This window comes from Acromyrmex echinatior, chromosome 17 (genome assembly GCF_024713525.1).
Source record: "Acromyrmex echinatior isolate Ae372 chromosome 17, ASM2471352v2, whole genome shotgun sequence".
Classification (NCBI taxonomy): domain Eukaryota; kingdom Metazoa; phylum Arthropoda; class Insecta; order Hymenoptera; family Formicidae; genus Acromyrmex; species Acromyrmex echinatior.
This window is the reverse complement of record NC_141868.1, coordinates 4822139-4842537: the sequence shown is the minus strand read 5'-3', so window position 1 is coordinate 4842537 and position 20399 is coordinate 4822139. Positions and strand designations below refer to the sequence as shown.

At 30.7% G+C, this 20399-nt stretch overlaps 1 long non-coding RNA gene across 1 annotated transcript; it reads left to right on the top strand.

Annotated features, from left to right (window-relative positions):
- The first annotated feature begins 1821 nt into the window (after nucleotides 1-1821).
- LOC105146666 (uncharacterized) lies at nucleotides 1822-3882 on the top strand. Its single transcript, XR_015547976.1, has 3 exons — nucleotides 1822-2498; nucleotides 2636-2935; nucleotides 3001-3882. It is a non-coding gene; the product is annotated as an uncharacterized LOC105146666 (long non-coding RNA).
- The last annotated feature ends 16517 nt before the right edge of the window (nucleotides 3883-20399 follow it).

The window sequence follows — 20399 nt, the reverse complement described above, 5'->3', positions numbered from 1 at the left end:
TAATTTTTGCCGGTATTGTATATTAAATATTTAATTTTTATACTTAAGTGTTATTAATAATCTACAAATTGATATTATATTAGGTGTTGGAATTAATTCGTAGCGTTTTTTAATGAAAGAATGTTATTTATTTCACATGAGCATTAAAAAATACATTAATGAAAGTACTTCCCATCACTTGTAAAACGCTACGAATTAATTCCAACACCTAATACTTTTTATAATACATAATAACACTGTTTTTTTTTATTTGTTTTGTAAATATAAATTGCAAGGTAAAACAGACTAATTATTCGCAAATATAATAATTTCTCGTCTTTAAACTTCAAACTGTTCTAATCTAAAACTTTTTAAGTTTCAATTTCTATAGCAATTTCCAGACATTTGTTTTGTAATATTTATGTCGTAATATACAACAATATTGCATATTATAACATAAATATTACAAAAACAAATGTTTCGATTTTGCTACAAAAATTGAAACTTAAAAAGTTTTAGATTAGAACAGACCTCCAAACTTTAAAGACAAGAAATTATTTGTGAATAATTAACTATATTTTAGCTTGCAATTATATATTTACAAAAAGAACAGCATCATTATACATGATAAAAAGTATAATAATATCAATTTTTAGATTATTAATAAATATAATTTTTAAATGGAAAATTAAATGTTAAAAAAATTTATATTACAAATTTTGCTCTGAATGCTTTAAGTGATTATAGAAATAAAAAAAATTAAGTTAGTTTTATGGTAACTTGTTATTTTATATTTTGAACGCGTAAGATTCAAAATCATCCTGCAAGAAATTCTAGAACAATAATTTTGTTTAGTATTTAAATACTCTTTAAAATATTATAATACATATTCTGAAGATTTATATATGTATACGAAATATGTCCACATTATATAATTAATTGTACATAATTACGTAAATTTTTACATAATTTTGTATAGTGATGTTTTTATATATGAAATGTGATTATACAATATATGAAAAAAAATTTCTTTACCGGGAAACTATAAATAGACGAAAATTTAATTAAGTAAAAAATTGCAATTACTTATTATTTACTTAATAAGTAGGAAACATTTTTATAATTTTTTTATAATTTCGTAATTAAATATGTTTGTGATAGATCTTGGGATCCTTCGCGTATGTGCACGCGAATTTTGTCATTTAGTCTTGTGGCCACCGTTGACGTGTTCCTCTCGATTTATGAGAGTTACTTAGAGATTGACTGGGAGGCCAGAATCTTACTGAATACTTCCATTTATTGTATTGCCATACAGAAGGAAACAAAACATGACTTAATCGAAAAAGGTCTTTTTAACATACAAAATCAAAACTGACTGTTACACACGTAATGCACGGACATGAAAGCATAGGCGCGACGACCATACGCGGAAGAAAAATAGGACGATCAGCGCATAGACATCAGCCAATAAGAGCGAGCACCTAAAGCGCGAGCAAAATAATTTTTTTATAATTTAATAATCAAAAACTTTATATTCTTATTAAACATTACAAAATCATAGAAACGTACTTATACAAATACCACTATTAATAATGACATACAAAAAGAAAATAAGCATGTATGGGAATGTATATATGACAATGTGCGCGGGCATGCGTGTCTCACAATCATGAAATGTTACAAATGATTGATTATATAATGAATGATTTTAATTTATATTAAGTTGCTTTATTCAGTTTTATTATAATTTTCTTAGTCTTGTATATCCTTTTTGTAAAAATCAATTAAAGAAAAATTCATGTTGCGCTTATATTGATGGATGGAGCAAAAGAAAGTGAAAAAATCCATTACTCAATTTAAAATTATTTTCAACACTGTTGCAATTATTACGAACACAGCATGAACCAAACCAGTACCGGACAGATCATGAATCTTCTCAATGACGTCATTCGCTTTGATCACTTAACAATGTACCTGAATTACATATGGATCATGCTTTTTATGGTAATCCTTTATCTCGTGAAAGTATTCGTGTACATTCCGCGGTAATTAAACAACACTTCGATCACCTTGAAAAAAAATCACTTAAATTTGTAAATCTCTTTTGTAGATTATTGATAAGTATAAATAAGTATAATTTTAATAATTATAGTATAATTTGTAGAAAATCTATTATATCGATTATATGTATATAAACTATTTATATACATTTTACAACTCCGTAAATTAGTTTAGACTATAAAGACGTAGGATCTCTTCTTTTAACTTCTTTTGAAAATGCTCTTAAATAATTATCTGTTGAAGCTAATCGGGCTTTATTTTTATTTGCAGACCGCGATCATAGGAACAATAATGTGGCAAAAAGTATTTCGAGTTTTGTCGGCATCAGGACGTTGTTAATCATTGTTCTCCCAGGACAAGGGACTTTCAGCTTCCTGAATCTCAAACTCAGAACCATGATTGCGCCACTGACCGACCGAAGAGGGCAACTGATGAGCAAACTCATAGCTGAGATACAGGTATCCTCAAGAAATTGTTTAGTTATTTTATTTTTGAACGATATAGAGGCTGAATCAAGATATAATATTAACATCCAAGTATCATTTATAGATAAATTTTATGAAACAAATTTATGAGATAATAATTCTCGGTTCAGGCGGTGAAGATGTATGTCTGGGAGAAACCATTCAGCCAGATTATGTAATCAGAAAGTTGGAGATTAAGCAAATCAAATTCTCATCGTATGTGCGCGCCACATATTTGACCATTATAGTCTTCACTGAATGATTGACTGTCTACTTCATCTGATAACGTTAGTCTTAATGGGAAATTTGACTGCCGATGTGACCTATGAAATGTCGATATACTTTAACATGCTTCAACTAGTCGTCGCGTTGTACTTTCCACAAGGGCTAATACTACTGGGTGAATCATAGTGTCATTCAATCGATTGGAGGTAAATTATTACATTATTATATCTTTATTGTCATGTATTTATTGAAGTAAGCTCAATTTTTACAGGATTTTTTGATGGACGAAGTGAACATGAGAGGCTTCTCAGAGAATACGCCGTAGTTGCAATTTAAATCTCAGAAATCAATGGAAGAATCTAATGCAGAGAATCAAATAGACAGGTACATCTCGAGAAATGGGAGTATCGTTCTGTCCAAACTCCAAGATCATCTGTGTTTGAGATCGGTAATTCGAAAGAAAAGCAAGAATTCTTTCAGTCGACCGACATTAATTGTCATTGAACGCATGCATAAATTGAGCTCGTGATTTCATCTCGAGCATGATCTTAATCCTCGTTAAAATCATCGAATTCGTCGTTCTTTGTTCTTTTAAAAAACAATTCGTTACACGCAAACAAGTTGTCGTTACCGGCAACGGACAATCGAAAGTTCTAGAACGATTCAATTCGCGCACGCGAGCGCCGCGCTCCGACGAATACGTCACGCGCTGTCACCAATCCCACGCACGGATTTTCTGTCGCGCATGACTGTTACGTTGAACGTCGCTAGAAAAGAATCCAAAGCGCCAATCAATTTTGTACACCTAATGTCACGTAATAATTACGATTGTGGCAAATTTTTATTGGATTTTTCCCAAAAAAGAAAGCTCAGGCCGAAAGCAATAAATGCTTCGATCTCGCCGTCCTCCTTACTTCGAAAAAGTTCTTAGAGTTCTTAGAGTCATAATCTCGCTTCGTAAAATCGCCGTGCTAACCGCTTAGTGAAATCGCTATAAAACGAATCTTTCGAGAAGTGCCGAGAAAATCGCCGAGAATTTTCATCACCGTGATTCCAAATTGTATTGGAAAAGGTGACCGCATTTAATATTTTGTTAATCTAATATTTAATTAATTATATTTTTTGACTTTGTAACTGATCATATTAAAGAAAATTCTTTTGTTAAATTAAACGAAACGGAGTTCTCTTTACTGTCGTGCATCATATCAACCTTGTGCCGTTCTCTCACTCGAATCTTTCCGCGCGGTGCGCTCTCGCACAATCTGACTTTCCGGTATACGTAAAGCTTCAGTGGGTTTCCGCCAATTGGATCAATGGCCAATTGCCGCTGACTTTATGCAATATCAACTTAACTACCAAGCCAGGTCAATTATATGCTGTAGTCGGTGCAATAGGCTTCGGCAAATCGTCTATATTACATCTGCTACTGAAGGAATTAAATCCCACGGGGGGGAGGGGGGGGGGTTCCATAATCCTTACTCCTCGAAGTATAATTTTCCGGGCAATTTATCCACTGGATACTTCACGAACAATCCGAATTTGAATATCTCCTGCCAGTCAAGAACCCTGGCTTTTCGGTGGTACTGTAAGGGACAATATACTGTTTGATCAGTCCTACGACAAGGCTGCAGGTAATTTTCATGCAGATAATTTTCATGGTCCAAAATAATTGTTGCGGATATTGTACAGTGTTTATATATTCCTGCACGTTAATATCAAGAATTTTTATGTGTAATTTGTAACAATTCTTACAATTAGATCCTTTAAATCTTATGCATCAATTATTAAACATGAATTACATCTTTCTGACTGGATATAAAAGAAGATATATCAAGAAGATATATTTTATCAAGTATTACGAATTTGTCTGAATCTTTAATCTATATGTGATTCTATTCAGATAAAAGAAAAATGTCTAATATTTTGAAATTTTGAAATTTTTAACATTCTTTAAAGTTTCTTTTTGATCAATTGGCAAATGTGTGCGCCTTGACGAAGGATTTCCGACAATTTCCGCAGGGAGATATGACAATGGTCAGTGATAGAGATGTATCTTTGTCCGGTCGACGAGCACGAATCAATCTCGCGAGGGCGGTTTATAGACAAGCGGATATTTATTTGCTCGACGAGCGCGGTGGATACACGTGTTGCTAGGCATCTCTATGGAAAGTGCATTACCGAATATCTTCACGGCAAGACAAGGATACTTGTCACACATCAGTTGCAATTCCTTAAAAGGGCAGATCACATCGTTGTATTGGATCGAGTAACATAGAATTCTTTAATTATCTTTACTAAATTAAAAAATTTTTAATTTTAAAAATTTGGTTTTTTAATTTGTTTTAAAAGTAAAGAATTTAGATATAATAATGACGAAAGCAAATTTAATTTATTGCTGAATGAATAATTTTTAAATTTTTTCTTATTGTTATAGTGTATAAGATAGACATTATTTTATTAATAACATATAAAAATTAGATAATTTTATTAATAAATAATAAGATTTTTTAAATAAAAAATGACAAGAAACTTTTAAATTTTACATTTAATTTATATGTAATTTACGTATAATTAATTAAAAGATGAAGTTTAAATATCTTTTAAATTAAATATCTTGATTCTAAGGATTTCGTGATAATGCAAGGAAATTATAACGAGTGTGTATAATTAGTGTGTATAATCAAATAAAGATTTCATTGGAATGTTGGACAATTTGAATCAAGAGCAGAGAAAGGAAGAGGATATGAGAAGAGCTTCGGAAATGTCTAAGAGAATCACAATAACGAGATGGATATCGACTACAAGTTCCAATCATTGTAAGATGATCACTCGTTATTTATAATAAAAAAAAATAAAAACTGAAAAGAAAAATATTTTAGATTATTTTTATTTAATAAAAATAGATAATACAAAAAAAAATGTAAAATAAAAATAGAAAAAAATCAATGTAAATAAAAATAATAATACAAAATAATTTAAAAAAATATCAGTATTTTCGCGCATTAAAGATTTCTAATATATCTTTACTAATTATTATCAATTAATAAAGCGCGGAAGAAGTTTTTAAATTAAGATTCAAAAAAGTTAAGTAGTTTTCAAATATCTACAAATTTTCTTAGCATTATTTTCTTTGTTTTTAAATAATTTAAACTAAATTAACTTCATCAGATTACATCTATTATGAGAGATAAATTCATGTAATAAGATTATTATTTTGCCATCGTGTAGCACTCGGACACAGATAATTCGGATTATGAAGAATATCCCGGAAGCCGAGATGACAGCACACGGTTGAGTAGCCGGTAGAATACAAGGAATATCTGCATAACGGTGGCAATAATTTCACGCTATTTGTACTGCTGATGATTTTCATTATCAGTCAGGTCGCCACTACCAGGAATGATCACTGGCTCTTATACTGGACTATTTTGGAGGATGTGAGGCGTATTGAAAATACTAGTGATGTCAAACAATTCGCGAACATGTACAACGATAATTTCCTTGGGTCGATCTTTACATTGAACTCGGACGGTCTGCTGAGCACTATGGATGCCATATAGGTCTGTTCAAAAACTATCGCGAATTTTGTGTTTTTTCAAAAATTATTTATTTATTCATAAATATCTATTTTGTCCCCTTCAAAGTAATCCCCATCAGATATTATACACTTGTGCCAACGTTTTTTCCAATCCTCGAAGCACTTCAAAAAATCATTTTTTGTGATCTTGTTCAGCTCCTCCTTCGATGCCGTCTTTATCTCCTCAATCGTAGCGTAGCGTCGTCCTTTCATGGGCCTCTTCAGTTTCGGGAACAAGAAAAAGTCACAGGGGGCCAGATCTGGGGAATACGGTGACTGCGGCATCATTAGTGTGTTGTTTTTGGCCAAAAATTCGCGCACAAGCAACGATGTATGAGCAGGGGCGTTGGTACGAATTTTGCGGCGACCCGTCTCATGCCCAAATCATTGGTAAAAATCGAATGGCATGAGCCAATCGATATGTTTAGGTCCTCAGCAACTTCTCTAACGGTGATTCGACGATTGGCCAATACTATTTTCTTCACTTCATCTGTTTTCGTCTGTTGTTGACGTGCTCGGGCGTCCGGCACGCTCTTCATCGTTCACATCTTCTCGGCCCTCTGAGAACATTTTGTACCACCGATAAACGTTGCTTCGGTCCAAGGTAGCTTCACCATATGCCACAGTCAACATTCGGAATGCGTCCGCGCACTTAATTTCGTTTTTCACACAAAATTTGATACAGATTCTTTGATCCATTTTTTGGAATAGGCAAAAATCGAAGACGAGCCAAAACACATGCAAGCAAAGCAGCTGTCAAAAATTAACTGAATATACATACATTCAAAATGGCTGAACTTGTCGGCATAAGTGAGAGACATGAGTACCAACATAACGCCACAAAAAAATCGAAAATCGAATATACGTAACCCGCGGAAATTCAAAATTCGATACTTTTTGAACCTCGTACATATAGACATTCTTCATCATCGTTTGCATTGCTACTACGTTGTTTCGAAGCTTTCTTTACATGAAGATCTCTATGTATTCAAGTAATAACCTTCACAACATCATGTTCTTCAAACTGCTGCAGGCGCGTATGTCCTTCTTCCACAATAATCCTTCTGGTCAATAATAGGTACGAAATCCGATAGTCGCCTTAACTACTTTATAGAGACTTCACAAAAATTATTTTATGACAATTTTTAAAAATATTTTTCAGATAATTTTAAAAATATTTCATAATTTTTATATAATCTTAAAATTTTTTAGAAAGATTTTTTAATTTTTAAATGAATTGAGACTTTTTAAAAGTGGTGAGTAAGTTTGTAAATTTCTTTATAGATAGATATAAATTCTGAAACAGAATTTACAAGATTTTTCATTTTATATTTTCCAAAGAAAACTTAATGTGAAGAAATTAAAATATTAGGTGTTGGAATTAATTCGTAGCGTTTTTTAATGAAAGAATGTTATTTATTTCACATGAGCATTAAAAAATACATTAATGAAAGTACTTCCCATCACTTGTAAAACGCTACGAATTAATTCCAACACCTAATATTTTTTTTAAAGAAATCCTTAGAAATTTAAAATATAAGATTTGTTAAAATATTATTAGAATCTTTTTGAAGAGTTTTCAAAACGTTAATTCCGGATATAGAAAACAAGTATATTTTTGTCAAATATGATATTATTAAGTTGTAATGATCGCTATCCATAAAAAAGTAAAGCGTAACAATGATGTAGATCTTTTTTTGCACATATTCATGATACCAAAGATTCAAATTATCAATTAAAATTGATTAATTTTATTTTAAAATATTACATTATATTTATGTAACTTATGCCAATTGTATTAATTGAAAGCCATTCTAATTATAAACTTGAAATAAGCCACGACTCTGTTTAATTTGTTTAGAAAATTTACGAGCATTTTCATTCTAAAAAATTATCGAACGTCGATTTCGATTCCTGGATTTGTAATTTCTTTTCTCGATTCGGAAGAATTTTAAACAGACATTCGAAGGATATGGGCATCATACAGGTTGATGAGTGGCTGCCCAAACTGATGTTAGAGGCAAACCAGAGGTTTTGCGTAGTATGTGATATAATGATCATGGAGGCGATAATTAATCAGTGGATAATTAATCAATGGATGCTGATATTGATAGCCATACTAGTCGTCTTATTTTTCTTCGCTACGAAATCCTATATAAAGATTGGTCAAGATCTTAAACGTCTCGAAGGCGTAAATAAGTATATTAGAGCAAGTAACACGTTATTAGAAAAAAGTGCGATTTATATTATATCCTGAGGTCTAAATTCATGGACTCCTACCAAAGAATGGTATTTTTAAGTTCTTACATGAATTTAGACCTCAGGATATAATATAAATCGCACTTTTTTAAAAGTTTTTTTGAATATGTTTTTGCGTTTTCAGAATATGTTTTTGCGTTTGAAGAATCCCATATTCTCATACGTAAATGCCACTCTGAATGGTTTGCCGACGATCAGAAGCAGCAGCATTGAAATCGAGAAATTAATGCGAAAACGATTTGATGAGTTGCAAGATCATCACTGCGGCACGTCTCTTTTTAATATGCGCGATAGCCTTTGCTTGCGGATTTAATAATGTGCCTGTTCCTCGCCTGCATTGCTTTTCTCTAATACCAATGAATGAGAATGGTATTATATTATATCTAATTAATTAATAGATTCTTAGTTAAGGAGAGTTACATTTTTTTTCTAAAGATTTCGTAAAGATGCAAAAGGCTATAACTTAGAAGAATTAATTAGTAGAATTAAATAAACTTTATGTTTGAATCCTTATTTCAGCGTGTGATTCTTTTTTTCAATCATCAGACTATTGTTCTCTTTGTTCTTTATACTACAGGCAGTGTAGCCGGCAGCAAAGCAGGTTTAGCAATATCGCAGTTATTGATTCTGATCGTTTGTCTACAATACACCATAAAATAGTTTAGCGAGTCACTATCATTGATGACCTCCGTGGAAAGGATTCTTCAAGACACCTTCTACAAGAAACCTTTCTAAGGAAGAACCTATTACTTTGAACAATCTATCGCCACCTACATGGCCATCCCAAGGACAATTGATCTTGAAGGATGTCAACATGAAATATCATATGGATGATCTATCAATTTTAAAGGTATAAAATAAACCGACTGTTCATTCTTATAAATATGATAAATATATACATATATTTGTGTTTTATCACGTTATCGGCTTTAAAGAATCTGAACGTATCCATCGAGCCTGGCTGGAAAGTTGGGGTGGTTGGACGAATTGGCGCCGGCAAGTCCTCCTTGATCTCGGCGCTCTTCCGCTTGTTCTCAATGAAGGTCTAAAAGGCGAGATCAAGATCGATGGTCGGAACACAAGCACAGTAGGCCTCAGGGAACTGCGCTGCAAAATCTCCATTATGCCACAAGAACCTGTGCTCTTTTCCGAGAGTCTACATTACAATCTGGATCCGTTTAATCAGTACGACTTGAACTTATGGGAGGTGTTATGGGAGGTGTAGCAAGTCGAGCTGAATGATGTCACACTGGATCATGATATCTTCTCTGGCAATCATAACTTCAGCATCGGTCAGAGACAACTCATATGCTTAGCCAGAGCCATCTTGAGAAACAATCTTGCTCGTTCTCGATGAAGCCACAGCCAATATTGATTCGCAGTGAGTCTTTACGATTCTTTAGGATTATTTAATATAAATATCATTTGGTGAAGACAATAAATATTTGATTGATTAATTATATATCAATAAATTCTCCATAGCAAATGAAGTCACAGTAATCGCAACAAAGTCATGATGACATGCAAATATTTACCTTATCACGGGTGTGATATGACAGTAAAATCATTGTACTGTACGAATATCCGTTTTGTTACAGGTGTGATATCATTATACAGATTAATTAACAGTTATTTATTTATGACACAAATAGATCAAGATATGATGTGGTGTAGTCTTTGATGATTTTATAGTAATATCACAAGTTATGATGTGACTTTTGAGAATTTACTATAATATAAACGTGACTTTATTTGCTATGAAGTATAGCAAAATTACCATATGTAAATAATTCAAACTTTCTATTATTAAGTTGCTACTTTTTGCGAATGATTGCGAATAATATAAAGTATTTTCATAGTATGTTACAAGAGTACATCAAGTTATAGTCGGGTACGATAAACATTCGTTTTATAATAAATTCAAAATTAATAGCAGAATTAATAGAAAGCAAATCTTTTCAAATTAAATCAGATTGGTAAACATATTCATCAAAATAGTATATATTTTGTACTTATAATTTGCAATGTACGAGAGAGAGAGAGAGAGAGAGAGAGAGAGAGAGAGAGAGAGAGATTTCTAAATTTTACATGTTTATAAATTTGCATCCCTCAATTTGAAACTCTATTTCTAGCACAGATGCTTTAATTCAGGATACAATACGGAGCAGTTTTAAAGAATGCATCGTTATCGATTGCACATCGTTTGAATATGATTATAGATAGCAATCGGATCATTGTGATGGAGAACGATTCTATCGTGGTAGGTTTTTCCGTTTTATAATTAAAGCATAAATGGATTAAGAAGAATATTGATTTTGTAAGACAAAATTAAGAGATATAATTTTCTATACAACTGTCTAAAAAGGTTGTTTATAATAATATTGATTAATAGCATGATTAGTTCAATCTCTGAAAGATGTTTAGAATAAAACTCATTCTAAAAATTTCATTCTTTAAGATTGAATATTGGGATGTTCTTATTCAAGATCAATTTAATTTTTACTTTTTAGAAAGAAAATTTACTTTAAATTATTCAGAGAGTTTAAAATCGATTTAGCAATATAGTTTTCCTGAAAAATCAATGTTACGTATGCAAAAAATAATCAATCTTTTTTTTGGAAAATTTTGTAATATCCTGGAGGAAAGTCTTTATATGCATTTGATAATTAAAATTGTCATGTCAATAGGAATTTGGTTGTCCATATGAGCTGTTACACGACAAACCAAATGGTTACTTTTCACAAATGGTGGAAAAGACGGGCAATCAGATGGCGCAAAGTCTTTTAGAACAGGCGAAGAAGGCTTGCGAGAAGAATAATGATCATTGTGAATTGAACTTGTCGGTGCAAAATACTGAGTGTGAGAGTGACTCCACGCTTAAAGAACAGACCGCTTTATAGATTTTCTACTTCTAAAAATCTTATATTAAAAATATATATACTATATATTGTATATAAAGTTTTTTATATGTATACAATTCATAAATTGATCAACCCGTGCTATTAGAAATTTTATTTTGAAAATTCGTGAATTAAAATATCTATAGCAAATTAATTTTCGTCTATGCGTTCTTTGAATCAGTTAGTTATATTATGTATTATTTTTGTTTCTTTCCTATGAGTCATTGTATGTAATTTTATAGTATATATGTATATTTATACATGTTCTCTTATGCCAGTTAGTAAATGATCAAATTTACGAAGAAAAGGAAGAGTAAAACCAGAAAGAGAACCATAAGAAGACATAAATCGAGGATAAGACATAACTTTATGTTTATATTATTTTAACTTCTAATAATTTCTAATAACTTCAGTTTTTCTTTGCCCCATAATTATAACGCAAATATGTTGCATCTACTGTAAAATGAATTAGGATTAAATATGTTATTTTTTCGATTATTCTTGTCAGCGTATGACAAAATAAAATATGATAAATACTACCTCTTATATGACCTATTATTTGGTTTTTAAGTATTTTATATACGCTGACGAAATAAATTGAAGTATATCGAAGACAAGAGTATATCGCTTGTATCATATGTATACTTGTATATCTATAGCAAGCGTGCAATGCGCGCTATAGATAATCAATTTATGTCTGTTTGCATAGCTTGAAATCTTCAAAAATGTTTGCGCTTAAAATGATATATATATATATATATATATATATATTCAGGTGTAAAAAGAGAAAGCGAAGATGTTGATTGCATAAAGTGCAAGCAACGCAGACCTACTATTGTGCTAAAGTTCTGTTTCTCGTCAACTTTAATTTTCAAATTTTAAATATCACACTGGCTCTATATACACTGACCCTTTAAGGCGGTGTAGCAAAATTCTACTTTGTGCATAAAACTTATACTGCAGCCAGAAATACACGGTACACCAAATGAGTTCGCCTATTGCTAGCCACAGAAATACGGTTATACACTGTCTACAGCAATGCAGCCAAAGATAAACGCTACAAGTGTGCTCGTTTCCTGATAAAAATAAAAATCGGAGCGTAAATCGAATGGAATTGGAGAATAATAGAAGCGTAACGAAATTTCTAGGAGACAAAAATTGAAATAACAAAATATAAAAGAGGCATTTACGTTTTTTTTACATTGCATTTTAATTTTTTTCGCATCCTAGAAGTTTCGTGTATGCTTCTATTACTCTCTCATTATATTCGATTTACGATACGATTTTTGTTTTTACAGTGTTCTGAAGACAAATTTCGTACGTTCTGCGCAGATTAAATTCTAAATGTGGCCATTTAAACATTTTCACCGCGGTAGTTTTGAAGTACCTAAAGATCAACCTACTTGGACTCTCCACCATCCACACTGATTTTTAATAGCGACCCTCTTTTTCATTTTAAATACAAGTTACAAAATAATTATAATAAAACGTGTTATATTATAATTTTATTGTAATGTGGCAAATTACACCTAAGAAATACGATATGTTTAACTTCATGTTTGCTGGATTTGAATATTTTCATGTTTATATACAATTTATTATTTTTCATGCAATGTATTTTAATACATACCAAATTATAGAAAACAAAAAAAGAATTATAATGTACAAAGAATAATATAATAAAATGTAATACAACATAAAATAGAATTAAATCCTTTTTATATAAAATATAAAATACATAAATTGCTTATACATGTTTATAACATTTTGTTTAGAAAGGATATCTTATATAAAATACAAATAATAACATAAAAGTCGCATATGATTCAAGAAAATCTGAATTCTGACTAAGCAATAAGAGTCATTACATTTTCATTTAGTAAATGTTTTAATAATACAATATTTATTATTGAACAAAATGCTTTAATTTCATATCTTCTAATATAGAAATAAAATTATTATTAGAATATAAAAATTGCTAAATTTTAAAACATTTGAAACGAAACATTCAAATAAATTAATTTAATGAAATTTGTCTTAAAGTACGCGTCTGCAAAAATGGAATTAATGTCTTTTTTATTGCCATAACTATGTTTGATAAAAACGAGCAGACTATACCATTGTAAGTAACAAATACATTTTTGGTGCAGAACATTTTACACATTTTAATTAGCAATCCACAGTAAAAAGAGAATTCTTGGTTGAATTATTAGTTTATTGAGAGTTAAACCCGTATGACAACCAGTTCCAAAACTTCGGTTTCCTCTAATATAATGGTAATATTATTTTATATATTTAGGGAAAGGCCGATACCACCACCATTTTGTTTACCGATACCATTTTGTTTTTAAACAATATTTCTTAATTAAACAAAAGATAAAAATAAACTTTAAATACATAAATATAAACTAAAAACTGTTTTCTATTAGATAGTTTAAATATTATTTGTAATAATTTTGCAATAATCAATTTTTTCGTAAGATAAGCAAAAATAAGCGTTCGATAAAATAACCTCCAAAACTGACACAGTAGGCAGTAATATAGTATATGCCACATATTCTTATTCTTTTTTTTTACAGAAATTATCTGTATAAAATACATGTAAATGTATATAAGATTTTCCAGAATCTTTTCACTCCGATATAAAACATTTTGATTAAATTTTATGCGTAATTACTTTATGCTGTTATGTCAGATGTAAATATGTATCGTGATAGTTTCTTATATGCTATATATACCATTGCTCCGATTAATTATTTGGCATTATAAAACATTATGAAAATTAAGTTAACTCATGGTATGTTTAACAGACAGATGTGCCGGTTTATATTGTACCCTGATTTTACATTTATTAAATCGTATTATAAAAACTAAGAAAGAAAAAATAATATAAATAAAACTGATTTAAGAAATTACATTTGAAACAATGTAATATTATTAATAATACAGTCACTGTTATTTAAATTACGCAATTTGCAAAAGAAAATCGTAAGAATTTTATTTTCGCATTCATAGAATTCGTTTTTAGTTGATTTTGTATAAAAACAAGTCAAAAATATGCGAATTATGCGTTTACAATTTTTTAATTAACTAAACAGTTAACAGATTATATTTTGGTTAGTTATATTAAATAAAGTGCAGCAGTTAGCTGAGAAATAAAAAAGTGTTGAAAACCTATAGCAGTCGATGATTTTCCTCTATATTTATATTATTCGCTTCATCTTTCATTAATTTATATTACAAAAAAAGATAAAACATCGTAATAAGTTCATTATATCTTTATATATTAGCTTTTTTTCTACTATCATTTTACAATCCATCCATATGTATAGATATAGGATGGTTCCTGTGATATCTTGTGCGTTTATTAATAATATATCTGAATTTTTACAGTGAATTAAAAAAGAGAGAGAAGGCAAAACAATTAGCCGAAATCAAATTTTATTTGCAGCATATTTAGTTTAAATCTTTACCAAAATAAATACTATATTTATAATAGTATACATGTAAGTACATAAAATTGTGTGCATATATATATATATATATTTTATATATATATATATTTTTTTTTAGAATAAAAATAAAAGTAATAATAAAATTAACATCACGTTTTATCTTTACATTAATAAATTATATTATGATTATAAGAATAATTGTACTTACTTTTATATTACAAAGAGCATTATAATTTCACATATCTTCAATACATCAAATATTTTATTAAAGTTGTCAGCTTCAACTTAAGTCGTTAGGAGCCATGTAAATAAAAAGCATCCATTAAACACGTTTGTACATAATATAAAGTCCAAATGTTACAATCATTCGTATCTTGTAATAATAGAGTAAAAGCATTAAATGCGAATCAGGCACTAGTTCGGGATCACACATTATATTTAAATAATTATAGTATTTTTTATATATCAAATAATGCATATCACAAGATTCTTTAGCATTTGCTTTGTCTTTCTCAAGTGTCAATTTTTTTTTATTTATTTGCAATAGCGCTGCACATTTTATTAATATCTGCACGTTTTATTAACTAATAAAACGTGAGACATGAACTAGAATATGTAAAAAATTCGTAGAAAGTGTAATATCATAAGAATTGCCTTATGGCTTTTACAAGAGTAAGTAGCAATAGATTTAATGAAAAAAGTTGATATCATATATGTTTAGATGAAATTAAAAAGATAAAACCCAAAAAGATAAAACATTTGGTAAATTAATTCACAATAAGTATATGGAGTCTAATTGTGAATAATTGTCATTATGTAATTTAATCAACATTAAAACGTATAAAACAGTATCGAAATGAAATAAAATCCATAACGTAATCTTTCTAAAAATATAAAATATGAAATATGAATTATTCTTTCAAGAGTGATCCACATCTAGTGGCCTCAATCTATCGTTTCTATAAATAAAAATTCCGTGAAAAGAAAGGCAATCTAAGATTGCTTCTAGATTATCTGTGTCCAATAGTCTGTTGTTCAACACTTGTTGATTAAACGGCATTTACATATGTAATCTTCCAGTGTACATATCTTACAGTGTAGTTCCACAAAGTTCCTAGAGGAACTGCGAAAACTATTTCTGAAAATCATGTAAAAAATATTAAAACGTGTTTGTGCCTCGTGTAGCAAGAACTAATTCAGTTAAAATACTAGCCAACGACTCGGAAACTATGGCAGAGACAATAGAAAGAGCGCTAGCGCCATTATTGATCATTGGATCGTTTTGCAATTTGTACATGTTCGAATATCCTCGTGGACAACCTAGGATATATCTTTCTTACTTATATGCTTTGGTCAAATGGGGCTCTCTTACATACTTCTTCTACTATCCAACATACATCATGCATTTGCAAAAAAACTTCATAGACCTGAACGATTTCTCTCCGTTATTTAACATTACATTAATTCTCGTTTCCTTTAGTCGTTTTAAGGTACAAATTTTAAAATGTACTCCTAGTCTCAATATAATAATACTTGATCTTTTATTATAGTATTACTGTTTCTTGATTAATAATATTTTTAATTGAGAGCATTAAAGGAGTCTTAAATTCACAATTACAAGCAAATACTAAATGATAAAACTAATTTTTATAAAAGGCTTTCAATACCATTAACCATGATCTACTTTCAGTTAAACTGAAACTATGCAATCTCTCTCAGTCGGCTCTCTCGCTAATCTGCTCGTTTCTTATAAATCGCACGCAACAAAAAAATCCTCAAATATAATTCTTTCCTTCTTTTTTCTTCTTCTCGTGCCGTTTTTTCTGGAGTACCTCAGGATTCCATTCACAGAATTTTACTTTTTAATATTTTTATCTGATTTGTCTAATGTTTCTCTATTCTCTGAGCTCTTCATGTCTGCAGACGACGTAATTCGTTTCAAATTCTTTCACCCATTCGCTTTTGCAACCTGTTCTGCTTTAAATAAAAATATAAAATTTATTGTCGAATGGTCTAATAATTCACTACATCTAAATTTCTCTAAATTCTTGCTAATTGTCGGTTCCTCAACATTATTATCCCGTATTTAATCTTTCGATATTTCTCTTAATTTCGTTCCAACGCTCCTCCTTTATAAAGATTCTTGTTGTCCATGTTGATTCTTCATGGATATTCGAGTCATACTTGCCTGTCAAGTGTTGGGCTACTTACGCCCGTCTACGTCTTCTTCTTTATCCTCTTCGCCACATTCTTTCCTGCTTTTAAAATCTTTTCTCTTTTCAATTACTCGTTATTTCGTTATTTTACAATTACGCGATGTTGTCTACATTTCAGCTCTTAATCAATAATTCCCGTATCGTGTACAGAGTATCCAAAATTCTTACCTCCGCTTCTCTTAGTGCGTTTGTAAATACGACCATATATCTGTATATTACTAGAAATCTGGCTGGTTTAGGATGTGGCAACGTTTTATTCTACACCTGTATTGTTTCCCGTTTTTTCTTTTTTTTTGCTTCAATACGTCTCTATATCTCTTCTATATCCTCTATTCAACGCCTTTTTTAGTTAAACTCTGAACTTCATTCTATTTACTTTTAATCCCCTTGTCACCAAGGTACCAAGATTACTTATCATTCCACTATGTTCTGTATCGCTTTTTTCTACACCTCAGTCAAATATTTTAATTCTGTTCCTATATCAATAAAAACCTTTCCCTCTTTGTCCCCCGTACTTCTGTTCTGCTACCTCGGATTTCATTGCGTCACTCACAGTATTTAAGAGAGATTGTAACTGATATATGTGTAGGTGCTTGTGCTTGCGTGTGTGCGTGCGAATGTATATGATTTTAACTATTGTTTCACCACTCATTGCATCATTGTCTTAGTCCTAGTTTTTTGTTACTAATAATAGTAACAGCAGTTTTACTGACGTCTAACTATTTGCAAGCTACTATAGTATATTGTATCATATTTTATGTTTATTACTTTGTTAACATGTAATCTTTTTCATAGAATGTCGTAATGAAATAAATTAAATTTAAAAACAATTTTTTTTAACAATTAATTTTTTTAATAATTAATTTTAATGCTTTACATTATTATAAGATAACTTTTTATCTGTCACATTTCCTGTATACATTGCAACAATAATTTTTACTCAAATATAAAATTACAATAATTTTGTTCTGTGTCGCATAACCGATTAATATTTTTTTTAAAGGATTTGAAAATGTGCTTACGTAAACTTGCTATAGTAGACGACACATTGGAAGCTCTCGGAGCGCCAAAGGAATACCAAAGACTACGTAACTGGATAATTCGTATAATAATCGGATTGATTGTATACGTTTTTTATGAATTAATAAGTAATAATTTAATTTTTTTAATTAATTTTGATATTTACGAATTTTGGCATCCGACGTTAATAATATTTCTGATTAGTTACCCGCATTACATAATTATGTTAAATGCTTCGATTTCTGCAGCTATCTTTGGGTTAGTATTATACATGTGTAAATTACACATTTTGTAAGCTATGTGTATTCATTTTGTAAGCTATTTTTATTGACATTGTGCGTTAAAATGTTTGCAATGTGACTTAAAGATTTTTCGGTAACATATAAAAAAGGGAGCCACCTCCAACATTGACCATGACATTGACGACATATGTATTATATGTTGTCTGTATTGTCTGTACACAACATGTATATATAATACTTATGTTGAATCTTAAAAATATATTAGGTGTACAAATAAGTTTCCGCCGTTTTTTATCAAAAATTAAACATTTATTGATGTGAAATTACTTGTTGAGTCGCTCCTAATGTAAGTGCAAGTTCTTTTGGCACGAATCTTCATTCAATAATGCTTCCAATTCCGCGTCTTCGTATACTTTCGGCCTTCCGCTACGTTCTTTGTCTTCAACGTCAAATTCACCGTTCTTAAATTTTTGAAACCATTCACGACAACTTTTCTCAGTTAAGGCAGCCTCACCATATGCTTTTACAAGCAATCGATGAGCCTCAGCTGCAGATTTCTTCAAATTAAAGAAGTAAATCAAAAGTTCCCGCAAATGACGCTTATTCGGCTCAAAACTCGGCATTTTCACACAAAAAAAATATATGATGCTGATACAAAATCGCTAGTATTTCAAGCTTATGTTGTTGACAGATGTCCAACCTTACGATATAATATTTTACATCAGACAATTTTAACCATAACTTGCTAGTGCCGTCTTTTGTCAAACGGTGGAAACTTATTTGTACACCTATATACTAAACAATTACTTAAAATAAATAATTAATTACTACTTTTCATTATTAATTATTTGTAAAAGATGGGTATCTTTAAAAATTTGTGTGTGTGAAGGAAGTAATGTTGAGTAATGTAATCGAATAAACATACTATCAGAATTTTTATCTTCAATGAACTTGATCTTGACATACGTTGTCATAAAAAAGTAATAATAAAAGTAATGGTAAAATTGTCACATAAAAAGTAACGATAAATAAATCGTCATAAAAAAGCAACGACAAAATTAATAGCAAAAGTAATTTTCCGTCCTTGGCTGTAAGAGAGAGCTGCACCACATGTCGACATGTACCAGGTGTATGCATAAGTTTTTTCCGGTTTAACTAAGAGATGGCGCCAGCGAAAAGTACGTAGCGTATTAATTTGACACATACGCCATTTTGTTCATCTGACATTTAACTACAAACACACACAAGTTGAGTCCGCCAAAAACTAGCGTCTTTGTTTTATCGTTCAGTGATCATGTCGAGTTTTGTGCCTGAAAAAGAACATTTGCGGCACGCATTGCTTTTTTTATTTAATCAAAAGAAAAAGGCTGTTGAAAGTCATCGTTTGCTGGTAGAAACATATGGTGAACACGCTCCATCGATTAGAACATGTGAGACATGGTTTCGACAATTTAAAAATGGTGATTTCAATGTGAAAGACAGTGAGCGCTTTGGTAGACCACAAAAATGCGAAGACGAGCAATTGCAGGAGTTATTGGATGAAGACCTCAACGGCAATTAGCAGAAGCATTACATGTATCACAAGAAACAATCAGCAGACGTTTACGAGCAATGGGAAAGATCAATAAACTCGGTAAATGGGTCCCACACAATTTGAATGAACGTCAAATGGAAAATCGCAAAGTCACTTGTGAAATGCTGCTTCAACGCTACGAAAGGAAATCATTTTTGCATCGAATTGTGACGGGTGACGAAAAATGGATTTATTTTGAAAACCCGAAGCGGAAAAAATCGTGGCTTTCACCTGGTGAAGCCGGTCCATCAACACCAAGGCCAAATCACTTCGGCAAGAAGACCATGCTCTGTGTCTGGTGGGACCAGATTATTATATATTGTGTATTACTCTTGAAGCCCAGCGAAACCGTTAATACACAACGCTATCGCCAACAAATGATTAATTTAAACCACGCATTAATCGAAAGACGACCGGAATGGGCCAGA